Here is a 15,135-nt window from a genome sequence, read left to right as displayed (position 1 = left end):
ATATACAGTTAATAATACCTGTCCCACAACATAACACAGAGATAGACAGGTAATAACACCTGTCCCACAACATAACACAGAGATAGATACGTAGCTACACCTGTCACACAACATAACACAGAGATAGACAGGTAATAACGCGTGTCCCACAACATAACACAGAGATAGACAGGCAATAACACCTGTCCCACAACATAACACAGAGATAGATAGGTAGCTACACCTGTCACACAACATAACACAGAGATAGACAGGTAATAACCCCTGTCCCACAACATAACACAGAGATAGACAGGTAATAACACCTGTCCCACAACATAACACAGAGATAGACAGGTAATATTACCTGTCCCACAACATAACACAGAGATAGATAGGTAGCTACACCTGTCACACAACATAACACAGAGATAGACAGGTAATAACACCTGTCACACAACATAACACAGAGATATACAGTTAATAATACCTGTCCCACAACATAACACAGAGATAGACAGGTAATAACACCTGATACACCATAACACAGAGATAGACAAGTATCTACACCTGTCACACAACATAACACAGAGATAGACAGGTAATAACACCTGACACACCATAACACAGAGATAGACAAGTAGCTACACCTGTCACACAACATAACACAGAGATAGACAGGTAATAACACCTGACACACCATAACACAGAGATAGGCAGGTAATAACACCTGTCCCACAACATAACACAGAGATAGACAGGTAATATTACCTGTCCCACAACATAACACAGAGATAGATAGGTAGCTACACCTGTCACACAACATAACACAGAGATAGACAGGTAATAACACCTGTCACACAACATAACACAGAGATATACAGTTAATAATACCTGTCCCACAACATAACACAGAGATAGACAGGTAATAACACCTGTCCCACAACATAACACAGAGATAGATACGTAGCTACACCTGTCACACAACATAACACAGAGATAGACAGGTAATAACGCGTGTCCCACAACATAACACAGAGATAGACAGGCAATAACACCTGTCCCACAACATAACACAGAGATAGATAGGTAGCTACACCTGTCACACAACATAACACAGAGATATACAGGTAATAACCCCTGTCCCACAACATAACACAGAGATAGACAGGTAATAACACCTGTCCCACAACATAACACAGAGATAGACAGGTAATAACACCTGATACACCATAACACAGAGATAGACAAGTATCTACACCTGTCACACAACATAACACAGAGATAGACAGGTAATAACACCTGACACACCATAACACAGAGATAGACAAGTAGCTACACCTGTCACACAACATAACACAGAGATAGACAGGTAATATCACCTGTCCCACAACATAACACAGAGATAGATACGTAGCTACACCTGTACCACAACATAACACAGAGATAGACAGGTAATAACACCTGACACACCATAACACAGAGATAGGCAGGTAATAACACCTGTCCCACAACATAACACAGAGATAGACAGGTAATATTACCTGTCCCACAACATAACACAGAGATAGATAGGTAGCTACACCTGTCACACAACATAACACAGAGATAGACAGGTAATAACACCTGTCACACAACATAACACAGAGATATACAGTTAATAATACCTGTCCCACAACATAACACAGAGATAGACAGGTAATAACACCTGTCCCACAACATAACACAGAGATAGATACGTAGCTACACCTGTCACACAACATAACACAGAGATAGACAGGTAATAACGCGTGTCCCACAACATAACACAGAGATAGACAGGCAATAACACCTGTCCCACAACATAACACAGAGATGGATAGGTAGCTACACCTGTCACACAACATAACACAGAGATATACCGGTAATAACCCCTGTCCCACAACATAACACAGAGATAGATAGGTAGCTACACCTGTCACACAACATAACACAGAGATATACAGGTAATAACACCTGTCCCACAACATAACACAGAGATAGAAAGGTAATAACACCTGTCCCACAACATAACATAGAGATAGACAGGTAATAACACCTGTCACGCAACATAACACAGAGATATACAGTTAATAACACCTGTCCCACAACATAACACAGAAATAGACAGGTAATAACACCTGTCACACAACATAACACAGAGATAGACAGGTAATAACACCTGTCCCACAACATAACACAGAGATAGATAGGTAGCTACACATGTCACACAACATAACACAGAGATAGACAGGTAGCTACACCTGTCACACAACATAACACAGAGATAGATAGGTAGCTACACCTGTCACACAACATAACACAGAGATAGACAGGTAGCTACACCTGTCACACAACATAACACAGAGATAGACAGGTAGCTGCAGCTCACCCTCTCTTTCTCCTTATCCGTCCCTCATACACACACGCACGCATACACAACACAGTCAGTCAAGCCCAGGCATGCTATAACAGCCTCTCACACATGGTTACAGTTACAGGCATCATGGACCTCTGCATTAACCCACGTCCACAGCCAGACACACTGACGACCACCACCAGACACACGGACCCCCCCCCCACACACACACACACACACACACACTCATACACTCATACACACACACACTCATTCATCCACTCACATGTTGCTAATGGTTTTGCCTGTGAGTAGAGAGCTAACTATCAATCATGGTCCCCTTCTCCTGTCCTTCATGTGTATCAGTGTGTCAGTGGTGGAGCTGGCTCAGGACCAAACTGGGAGGGACACTAATTATACATAGCCACTAATTAAGAGGCACACACATACACCACTATGCAGATGTCACAAACACATGTGAATACACCTAATGTACGTACACACACACATTCCTACACACACACACATACCTACACACACACACACACACACACACACACACACACACACACACACACACACACACACACACACACACACACACACACACACACACACACACACACACACACACACACACACACACACACACACACACACACACACACACACACACACACCTACAAACACTCACATACCTACACACACACACACAGATACCGACACACACACTGACACACACACATACACAAAGACCTACATACACACACACACCTACACAAGCCTACACACACATACCTACACACACTCACACACACACATACCTACCTACCTACACACACACGCGCATACCTACACACACACATACCTACATACACACACAGAGACTCTTATCCGACCATAATATTAGCATCAGAAGCACATGAATAGACATTAGTGTTAATGAGAAAGGCGAGAGGTCATTTGTGATGATGGAGAGATGGAAATCTACTCTCATTTCCCTAATGGCACGCTAAAGAACCCACTGTCTTCACACAGTCACTGTCACCGTTATAGCCCTGTGTGTGTGTGTGTGTGTGTGTGTGTGTGTGTGTGTGTGTGTGTGTGTGTGTGTGTGTGTGTGTGTGTGTGTGTGTGTGTGTGTGTGTGTGTGTGTGTGTGTGTGTGTGTGTGTGTGTGTGTGTGTGTGTGTGTGTGTGTGTGTGTGTGTGTGTGTGTGTGTGTGTGTGTGTGTGTGTGTTTGTCCCATACATTAAATCAGCCTGCTTCCAGACGTCCTTGTGCCATACCAATATCCCTGACACAATCATAAAGGAGAAATTTTTTATCCCCCTCTACACCCCCCCCCCCTCCCCCCATCTCTACTGTCATCACACACACTAGTGATGGACTGGGATGGGAGGGGAGGATGGGAGAGAGTGAGGATGGGAGAGAGGGAGGAGTGAGGATGGGAGAGAGGGAGGAGTGAGGATGGGAGGAGTGAGGATGGGAGAGAGTGAGGAGTGAGGATGGGAGAGAGTGAGGAGTGAGGATGGGAGAGAGTGAGGAGTGAGGATGGTAGAGAGTGAGGAGTGAGGATGGGAGAGAGGGAGGAGTGAGGATGGGAGAGAGGGAGGAGTGAGGATGGATGGGAGAGAGGGAGGAGTGAGGATGGGAGAGAGGGAGGAGTGAGGATGGGAGGAGTGAGGATGGGAGAGTGGGAGGTGAGAGGGAGGAGTGAGGATAGGAGAGAGGGAGGAGAGAGGGAGCAGTGATGCTGGGAGAGAGTGAGGAGTGATGATAGGAGAGAGTGAGGAGTGAGGATGGGAGGGGAGGAGGGAGGATGGGAGAGAGTGAGGAGTGAGGATGGGAGAGAGGGAGGAGTGAGGATGGGAGGAGTGGGAGGAGTGAGGGTGGGAGAGAGGGAGGAGTGAGGATGGGAGGAGGGAGGATGGGAGAGAGGGAGGAGGGAGGATGTGAGAGAGGGAGGAGTGAGGATGGGAGGGGAGGAGGGAGGATGGGAGAGAGTGAGGAGTGAGGATGGGAGGAGTGAGGATGGGAGGAGTGAGGATGGGAGGAGCGAGGATGGGAGGAGTGAGGGTAGGAAGAGTGAGGGTGGGAGGAGTGAGGATGGGAGAGAGTAAGGAGTGAGCATGGGAGGGGAGGAGGGAGGATGGGAGAGAGTGAGGAGTGAGGATGGGAGAGAGGGAGGAGTGAGGATGGGAGGAGTGAAGATGGGAGGAGTGAGGGTAGGAAGAGTGAGGGTGGGAGGAGTGAGGATGGGAGAGTGGGAGGTGAGAGGGAGGAGTGAGGATAGGAGAGAGGGAGGAGAGAGGGAGCAGTGATGCTGGGAGAGAGTGAGGAGTGATGATAGGAGGGGAGGAGGGAGGATGGGAGAGAGTGAGGAGTGAGGATGGGAGAGAGGGAGGAGTGAGGATGGGAGGAGTGAGGATGGGAGGAGTGAGGGTAGGAAGAGTGAGGATGGGAGGAGTGAGGGTAGGAAGAGTGAGGGTGGGAGGAGTGAGGATGGGAGAGAGTGAGGAGTGAGCATGGGAGGGGAGGAGGGAGGATGGGAGAGAGTGAGGAGTGAGGATGGGAGAGAGGGAGGAGTGAGGATGGGAGGAGTGAGGATGGGAGGAGTGAGGGTAGGAAGAGTGAGGGTGGGAGGAGTGAGGATGGGAGAGTGGGAGGTGAGAGGGAGGAGAGAGGGAGCAGTGATGATGGGAGAGAGGGAGGAGAGAGGATGGGAGAGAGGGAGGAGAGAGGGAGGAGTGAGGATGGTAGAGAGGGAGAATTTAGGATGGGAGAGAAGGAGAGGAAAGGCTTAGGAATAGAAAAGAGGGCATGGGACAGGAGGGTTTGGGTTAGGAATGTTTGGTACTGGAGTGTTTGGGACAGGAAAATTAGGGATAGAGATGAGAGATGTAGGTAAGTTAACACAGGTTGGGTTAGGACGATAAAGAAAGAAAATCAATTGTGTTGGAGTTTTCGATAGAAAATATTTAGAGGAAGAGAGGAGAAGAAGAGGAAAGTGATATGCAGATCAGATCATGTTGAATGGATATGGCCGTATGTCCCCCAGCCTCCCTCGTCCCCATGGCCATTGATTCTCCTGCATCGACTCATATCAATAATATATGGACAACATCGGGACCTGGGGGGCCCAGGGTGAGCGTGACAGAGCATGTGTGTAGAGTGGGGTCTGATCCCCAGTGGGGGGTTCCTGGACCAGTATGTGGGGAGAGGGGTAGCATTTTGCCACCTGTGTGGGAGAATTGGGGAGTGCGTATGTGTGTGTGTGTCTTTGTCTGCACGTGTGTTGGAGAGGGGGTTGAGTTGAGGTCTTCTATCTTAGTGGTGAGTCTATGTTACAAGTTTGAAATCAATGACAGTCAGAATACACATTTATTCTGTTTCCTATTTCCACCCCCTCCCTTCCTCAGTCTCCCTCCTTCAAAGAGAAGGAAAATGAAAAGAAAAGCGGTACCATGTAGCAGTAAGTTGCAGTAAGATTAAGATGCAGGGTGTCGCCATGGCAATGATTGATACTCTTTTCTTGCCGCAGACGGAGAGGTGAAAAACAATCATTTTGTTCTCGTACAAGCGTAGGGGGGGTCTATTTTGGTGTGACTGTGTGTTTGTGTGTGACTCACCAATTTAATGCCTGGGTCTCACCTGTGTACAACAGCAATGAAAGGTAAAAGAAGAGAAAAGATGGACAGAGCTCGAAAAGAGAAACAGACAGAACAGAACATGGACGCGGTGAATAGGTGAACCCGATGAAGAGGTGGAGAGTCGAGGTTCTCTTCGAACACACACAAAAAGAGACAGATAAATCCATATGTTTCCATAAGGGCCAGTCGACAGTTTAATGTATAACAGATTGAATTTATAGAGATCTCAATCTCTGTCATCCTGCTACTCCCCCATTTCTCCACCTCTGACCACAGCTACACTAGATCCATCGTTCATGCTTTAACTAACCTGAGAAAGAGAGAGAGGGAGAGGGAGGGAGAGGAAGAGAGAGACAGATTAGAAATATAGAGAGAAACGAAAGGAGGAGTATAGACATGGAAAGATAAAGAGAAGGAGAAAATGGGGACAAAGAGAAGGAGAAAATGGAAGAGATGTAGAAAGGGGGAGGAGGGGTTAAGTCAAGTATATTGGCAACATTAATGAAGCTCCAAGTTTCCCGGAGTGGCTTTGACAGTAGCAGCCAGCATGAGACTTATAAAAATACCTTTATTTCCAAACTATTTTCTTTTTTTAAATTGCCCTCAGGTGCTTATAATGCACTCTGAATAGACGGTATGTCACCTGGAATAGAACTCTGATCATTCATTCTGGGAGAACTGTTATGTCCCTCACACTACCTTCAGCCTATACCTCTCTCTCTCTCTCTCTCTCTCTCTCTCTCTCTCTCTCTCTCTCTCTCTCTCTCTCTCTCTCTCTCTCTCTCTCTCTCTCTCTCTCTCCGTCTACTTGTCATTCTGTCTGCCTCTCTTCCCCCTCTATCTATTCATCTCCCATGCTCTGGCTATGCTTCTCCTGTGCTGTTTCTCTCTCTCTCTCGCCCTCTCTCTCTCTTTCTCCCTCTCGCTCTCTCTCTCCCTCTCGCTCTCCCTCTCCCTCTCGCTCTCTCTCTCTTTCTCTCTCTCTTTCTCCTTTCTTTCTCCCACTTGCTCTCACTATCTGTTTGTCATTCTCTACCTCTACCTTCTGCACTCTTTCTCTCTCGTTTTCTTACTCCCCTCCCTTCCTCCCATCTTCTTTCTATGTTTTAGTGCTGTTACTGCGGTCCTGAGTCATGACGGCAGTCAAATTCCACCTGACTGTTCAGTCACGTAATTAGGCTTCTCCAAGCTCTGATGCTGCTGATGGTCATTAGTAGTCTACCAAACTTGCTAACTGCTTGGTAGTCAGCACTTTTTTTGTCCCTCTAATCACTCTGATATCAATGCAAATCTAATCAAAAATCTAATCAAACACTTCATGAGAGCACATGAGCTCATGTTGAGCAACATTTCTATAGGCTGTGCAATTGCGTGAGAAAACAAAGTGATGGCCTCTATTAAAAAGAGGAGGATCCCATCAGCTTTCTATAGGCTAGGCCTACTATATTTATTTCTCAACTTTCCTAATATTAAGCACATTGCTTATCTTTACAACAGGAGTATAGCCTACCTGGCTGGCATGAAAATTAACCACTGGAAAAGCATCCTCCATTTGCAATTTAAGTACAGAGATGACAAATAGTTTTTCCCCCTGCCCCTGTTTCGAGACAGGGGCACGATAATGGTTCATTCTAAATCAAAACAAATTTCACACATATACGTATGTAAAGACAAGATTTAATCAAGAATACTCTGATGGGTGACATTAGCGTATCACTTGTGAATGATATATTATGACTTGTGAATGATTTCCAGCTTAAAGCAAGAAACAGTGCATGCCTTTTTTTGCCATTTTTTTCCAGTCACAGTCACACAAGTCATATACCCTAGCCCATAGGACTATATGTTTTGATAAGGTTTGTATCACAACTAAAGTGGCCAAATAACAATGGGTGTAGAGCCTAACTGGCAGACATGAGCAGCACATGAGTTCCAAGTTTGGGTAAGATCCTTTTCACCATAAAATGCACCTTTAGAACAAAAGCATTACATGCATAATTGCGTTTGCTGTCACTTTGATAACGGTGTTTGCCTGTTAATGGAACATTTGCGCTTTTAGCCTACTGCCTCTCTTATAATGTGAAGAAATAGCCTAATACCTTATCAACATTTTAAGCTAAACATTCTGAACTGTTGCGTCAGTTTCATTGCTTAATTTTTTAAATGCCAGTGATCGTATTCATTTGGGATCTATCGCATCCCACAACTGTCCCAGACTATGTTTGGAATGTTTGCATTTTTACTATAAGGGATAGTAGATTGACATAGGCTAGTGCTTTTGCTGCTTGTTATGCCTATTCATATTGTTGGCTGACGAAAAGTACATGTGGACAGTTCTTCCACTATATTCAATATGCGCCTCGGCTAAGGACTTAAGCAGTTGCATCCCTGATGTGTCTGTCCGATGTATCTGTCTTCACTTGTAGCCTATGAGAAAGACCCGATCACGTGACAGAGAGCCATGTGAGTGAGAGGTGCTTCAGAGCAGGCAGGCAGGAGAGGGCAATTATAATGATTAAATTCAGCTCAAGGGCACAACGGCCACCGGCCACAAAAGCCATGGCTTGTTTTAGGGGCATTACAGCCACACGAAGGGGATGCCGCCGGGAAGTTTGGGGCATTATCAAGTGCTTTTCAAATTGTGAATGAGAGACTGATGAAATGTGTGCAGCCTGTGCAAAAAAAGCTGAGCTCTTCCCTTAATGCGACTTTTTTCGAATCATCATTAGAGTCGCATCATGCAGCCTTACAATGTATTAAACATAAAAACGTGTAGCCCCACGTTTGTAGAACAACTATTGTTACATAACTAACTCTAAATGAAGCATATAGGAGTACCTGTTTATTTGTTAACCGCTCAACACAGAATAGCCGCATGTGTGCACGCCCTCAAATCATTTGGAGAAAATATCCTTTCTATTTTATTCAGCTTTGTTCAATTGTATTCTTCATAATATAAAATAATATAAAAGAATGCCATGGAATTCTAAGCAAATCTTGTCTGCTAAATGAACTAGTGTAGCCCACAGCCATATGGCATAGACAGATTGTCAGGACCCGGTTACGAACCCAGGTCTCCGGAGTGAGAAACAGTCACTAAACCAACTGAGCCACGAATAGTCAACAGAACCCAGAAGATGAGGCAGACACAGCAGTACTTGAGACGGTGTATTTAATGAAGTAAAAAGTGAAGTTCTTCAGGAAAACATGTAACTCCACAACCTCAAAAGGAATTCCACAAGAACAAAGGTAATCCTGCAAGACAAAAAGGTAAATCCACAAGGTGGAAGGTATAGCACAAAAAGGCCTCAAAAGATAATTAAAAAACAAACAAACAAGAACAAAAAACAGAATTCCACAAGAGAGTCCACCGGGAACAACAATAGTTCACAGAGTACTAGGGCTGGGTGCTAACATACAAACACAGAGCAAAGAACTGAGTATAAAAAAGGGTTTAAATACAATCAGGGGAAACGAGGCACAGGTGCAAATAATAATGGGGATCAAGGGAAAACAAAAGGTCAAAAGGCACAATGGGGGCATCTAGTGACCAAAAACCGGAACAACCCTGGACAAATTCTGACAGAATTCCCCCCCTAGGAACGGCTCCTGACATTCCTACCAGCTCTCTCAGGGTGGAGGGCCCTGAACTGACGAATGAGGTCAGGGTCCAGTATGTCTTTGGCAGGAACCCAGGAGCGCTCCTCGGGACCGTAGCCATCCCAGTCCACCAGATACTGCCAGGACCGCTGCACCCGGCGGGAATCCAGTATCCGATGGACGGTATAAGCCGGCAGGCCTCCAATGACACGAGGCGGAGGGGGAGGTCTGTCTGCTGGGAAAAGGAGAGAAAAAACAACAGGTTTTAATAAGGAAATGTGAAACGTGGGATTAATCTTAAGGGATCTGGGTAAGTGTAGGCGATAAGAAACAGGGTTAACTCTCCTGGCAACCATAAAGGGACCGATGTATTTTTGGGACAGCTTGCGAGACTCCACCCGTAGTGGTAAGTCTCTTGTGGAGAGCCAGACTCTCTGGCCGGGGCGCAAGGTAGGCCCGGGACGGTGACGTCTGTTGCTTGTTGTTGGTACCTCTGTGAGAAACGCATAAGATTAAGACGGGTTTTCCTCCACATAAGCCGACAACGTCTGACGAACTTCAAGGCTGAAGGCACTCTGACTTCTGCCTCCTGGTCCGGGAACAATGGAGGGGCATAGCCAAACTGACACTCGTGCGGGGACATACCAGTGGAGGAGGAGCGCAAGGTGTTGTGCGCGTATTCGGCCCAAACAATGAAGGACGACCATGTGGACGGGTTGTTACGAGTCATACATCGGAGGGTGGTTTCCAGCTCTTGATTCATCCTCTCTGTTTGGCCGTTGGACTCGGGATGGTACCCTGAAGATAGACTGGCAGAAGCCCCCATGAGTTGGCAGAAGGCCTTCCAAAACCTAGAGGCGAACTGGGGACCTCTGTCAGAAACCATATCTTGAGGAATGCCGAAGACTCGGAACACATGATTAATTACCAACTCAGCCGTTTCCTTGGCAGAAGGTAACTTAGTCAGAGGGACGAACCTGGCCGCCTTTGAAAACCTGTCGATTATGACTAGGATAGTAGTATTGCCATGGGATGGAGGAAGGCCAGTAATAAAGTCCAACGAGATATGGGACCAGGGTCTGTGGGGAACAGGTAAAGTGTGAAGGAGTCCTTGTGGGCGGAGGTGAGAAGATTTGCCCTGGCAGCACACGGGCAAGCATTGACGAAAGTGGCAACGTCTTCTCTTATGGTAGGCCACCAGAACTTACTGGATGAACTCCAAGGTGCGACCTACGCCCGGGTGACAGGTGAGGCGAGAGGAGTGCCCCCACAGAAGGACCTGAGTCCTCACTGCCTTGGGGACAAACAACCGATTGGCAGGACCTCCTTTCGGGTCCGGTTCAATAGCTTGAGCTCGTCTCACGGTATCCTCAACTTGCCACGAGATCGGAGCCACGATCTTAGCAGCAGGAAGGACAGGCATGTCCGTGTCATCTCGAATGGCAGGAGCGTAGACTCGGGACAGGGCATCCGGTTTGAGATTCTTCGACCCGGGCCGATAGGTGAGGATAAACTGGAATCGATTGAAGAAAAGAGACCATCTAGCTTGTCTAGAGTTCAACCGCTTCGCCTGCTGGATATACTCCAGATTTTTGTGGTCCGTAAGCACTTGAAACGGGTGAGAAGACCCCTCGAGCCAGTGTCTCCATTCCTTCAATGCCATCTTAACCGCTAGGAGTTCACGATCCCCCACATCGTAGTTCCTCTCAGCCGGGGTAAGCCGGTGTGAGAAGAAAGCGCACGGATGAAGCTTCTTGTCTTCACCCCTCTGAGACAGGACAGCTCCAACACCAACCTCTGAGGCGTCTACCTCCACCACAAACGGTTCATCCGTAGTCGGTAGTATCAGGATGGGAGCAGAGAGGACGCGCTGCTTGAGTCCTTGGAAGGCCGTCTCAGCTTCTCTTCTCCACAAAAACCTTGCATTGCCACCCTTGGTTAAAGCTGAGAGAGGGGCTGCCACCAAGCTGAAGTTCTTGATGAACTTGCGGTAAAAGTTAGTGAAGCTCAGGAAACACTGAACTTCCTTAACGGATTTGAGGGTGGGCCAATCCGCTACCGCCCCTACCTTCCTGGGGTCCATTTGGACTCGACCGGGTTCCACAACAAATCCCAGGAATTGTACTCGGGATGAATGGAATTCACATTTTTCCGGCTTAACGTACAGATGGCTGTCTAGGAGGCGTTTGAGTACTTGTCTGACATGCTTTGTGTGTTCTTGAAGAGAGCTCGAAAAGATGAGGATGTCATCCAAGTAAACGAACACAAATATGTTAAGCATATCCCTAAGCACATCGTTTATGAGCGCTTGGAACACCGCTGGGGCGTTGGTCAGGCCGAAGGGCATCACCAAGTATTCATAGTGACCAGTAGGCGTGTTGAAAGCGGTCTTCCACTCGTCACCAGGTCTGATCCGCACAAGATGGTATGCGTTACGCAGGTCAAGCTTAGTGAAAACAACTGCTTCCTGGAGCATTTCGAAGGCTGTGGCCATAAGGGGTAGCGGGTAGCGGGTAGCGGGTAACGGTTACGGACGGTTATGGCATTGAGTCCCCGGTAGTCGATTCAAGGACGTAATCCACCGTCTTTCTTGGCCACAAAGAAAAACCCTGCTCCCGCCGGGGAGGTGGATGGATGCATGAGGCCTGCTTCCAGAGCGTCCTTGATGTAGGTATCCATAGCAGCTCGTTCGGGTGGAGATAGGGAAAAGATCCGACCCCTGGGGGGGCAAGTGCCCGGAAACAGTTCGATGGGGCAATCATAAGGTCTATGGGGTGGTAGCATGGTGGCCCTCTGTTTGCTAAATACCAGTTTGAGGTCATGGTAACACTCGGGAACTCGGGTCAGGTCGATGGATTCTAAAGACTCGGGAGTAGAACTCGGGGAATTCGTGAAAATACAAGTAGCTTGGCACGTAGGACCCTACTGCTTGATAGTGCCCACAGACCAGTCGATGTGAGGGTTATGGCTGTGAAGCAAGGGGTAGCCAAGGACGAGAGGGAACTCGGAACAGGAGATCAAATGAAAGTTCATCAATTCCTGGTGTTGTGAAACTGAAAGTCGCAAGGAGGTAGTGACATGAGTGACAAGTCCAGATCCCAAAGGGCTTCCATCCAATGTAGTAACCCTCATGGGGTCACTTAGAGGTTCAGAGGGAACGCCATTCTCCTTCGCCCAGACACCATCCATGAAGTTACCTGCGGCTCCAGAGTCTACCAAGGCTTGAAGGTGAAGCTTGTGGTTGTCCCAGGAAAGGGTGACTGGAATGAGCAGACGGGAGTTTTACGGATGGGAGGAGGTTATGTTTCCCGTTACAGTTCCCCCCGGTCTGTACGGGACAGAGCGTTTCCCTGGAACCCGGGACACGTGGAACGGAAATGGCCCGGTTTGCCGCAATATAGACAGCGTCGCTCCCTCATCCGGCGGTCTCTCTCAGCCTGGGAGATGCGTCCAATCTGCATGAGTTCCGGTGGAGCCAGCGAGGATAAAGGTGGGAACTCGGAGCTGGGACTGATAGGGGCTAGAGGTCTACTTTTGAGTTCTCTCTCTCTCAGACGCTGGTCAATGCGTGAGGCCAACTTGATCAGGGACTCGAGTTTGTCCGGTGGTTCCCGAGTGGCCAGTTCATCTTGGATAGTGTCGGAAAGGCCTTTCAGAAAGCACACAGTGAGCGCCTCGTTGTTCCAGCCACTCGCTGCTGCCACCGTGCGGAACTGGATGGCATAGTCCGTCACGCTGCGCCGACCCTGGTGGAGAGTCAGGAGCTGTTTGGCTGAGTCAGGACCACTGCTTGGGCCTTGAAACACTCGTTTGAATTCCTCAGCAAAGGCAGAGTAGCTGGCACAGCAGGAACTATGGGCAACCCACACAGCAGTAGCCCAGGCCAGGGCTTTTTCCGACAGCAGGGTGATGATATATGCGATCTTAGACCGGTCGGTGGGGAACGTCGAGGGTTGCAGTTCGAAGGAGAGAGAACATTGGGTGAGAAACCCTTTACAAGCACTTGGATCACCTGAGAACCGTTGGGGAGGTGGAAGACGAGGTTCAGCCAGAGGGTTAACTGCCATGGGTACGTGAATCTGAGGTACTGGGACGGGAACTGTTGCCGGGGTAAGTCGATCAGATATCTGCTTTATGGAAGTCAGCATCTCCGCCAGAAGATGAGAATGTTTAGCCATTAAGGCCTCTTGCTGAACCAGGGCGGCTTCGTGGCGTTGGACAGTCTCCTGGTGGTGGGACAGCATGGCAACAAGGTCCTGGGAACTGGCTGCCTCTGGGTTCATTTCTGGCTCTGTGTTTCGGTCAGGACCCGGTTACGAACCCAGGTCTCCGGAGTGAGAGCCACGAATAGTCAGCAGAACCCAGAAGGTGAGGCAGACACAGCAGTACTTGAGACGGTGTATTTAATGAAGTAAAAAGTGAAGTTCTTCAGGAAAACATGTAACTCCACAACCTCAAAAGGAATTCCACAAGAACAAAGGTAATCCTCCAAGACAAAAAGGTAAATCCACAAGGTGGAAGGTATAGCACAAAAAGGCCTCAAAAGATAATTAAAAAACAAACAAACAAGAACAAAAAACAGAATTCCACAAGAGAGTCCACCGGGAACAACAAGAGTTCACAGAGTACTAGGGCTGGGTGCTAACATACAAACACAGAGCAAAGAACTGAGTAAAACAAAGGGTTTATAATAATGGGGATCAAGGGAAAACAAAAGGTCAAAAGGCACAATGGGGGCATCTAGTGACCAAAAACCGGAACAACCCTGGCCAAATCCTGACACAGATCAGGGCTAAATATAAGGACATGTCAGAGTATGTTATTCTGTTCTACTGAAATATCATGTTTCTTTAAACCTGTCTAAAATAAATAATGGATGTATTGTGATGTTGTAGACTATATTACATGGATTTATTAGACTTTTTTTAAATGTAGATGCTCCAAAGGTCTGCATCAGTGGCTTGTAGCCTATGTTAATTAACGGTCAATTACCGTGAGACCAGTTATTTGCTTGAAAATCACATGCTGACAAAATTGCATGACCGTCGCAGCCCTATTCTGTATCATGTCATGTTAGGCTTGTGGAGAGTGTGTCCCACTGTGAGGGAGTGTTCAGACACCTGGACAGAGATGAAGCAGAGACAACTACAGGAGGTGTAATCTCTGGTTCCTGGAGGGAGCCAATGCAAATAATCAGACTGCTCCTCTGGACGAGTGAGGAGGATGAAGAGGGATGAGAAGGGCAACTCCTGGGGCCAGAGGAAAAGGTATGTGGAAGAGGAACCATACAGAGTTGATATACATACATATATAGACACACACACACGTTCATGGTTATTTGCACGAATGTTTTATTTATTTTATTTTTATTTCACCTTTATTTAACCAGGTAGGCTAGTTGAGAACAAGTTCTCATTTGCAACTGCGACCTGGCCAAGATAAAGCATAGCAGTGTGAACAGACAACACAGAGTTACACATGGAGTAAACAATTAACAAGTCAATAACACAGTAGAAAAAAAATAAT

This window comes from Oncorhynchus gorbuscha, linkage group LG13 (assembly GCF_021184085.1).
Source record: "Oncorhynchus gorbuscha isolate QuinsamMale2020 ecotype Even-year linkage group LG13, OgorEven_v1.0, whole genome shotgun sequence".
NCBI lineage: Eukaryota > Metazoa > Chordata > Actinopteri > Salmoniformes > Salmonidae > Oncorhynchus > Oncorhynchus gorbuscha.
This window is presented reverse-complemented; position numbering follows the sequence as displayed.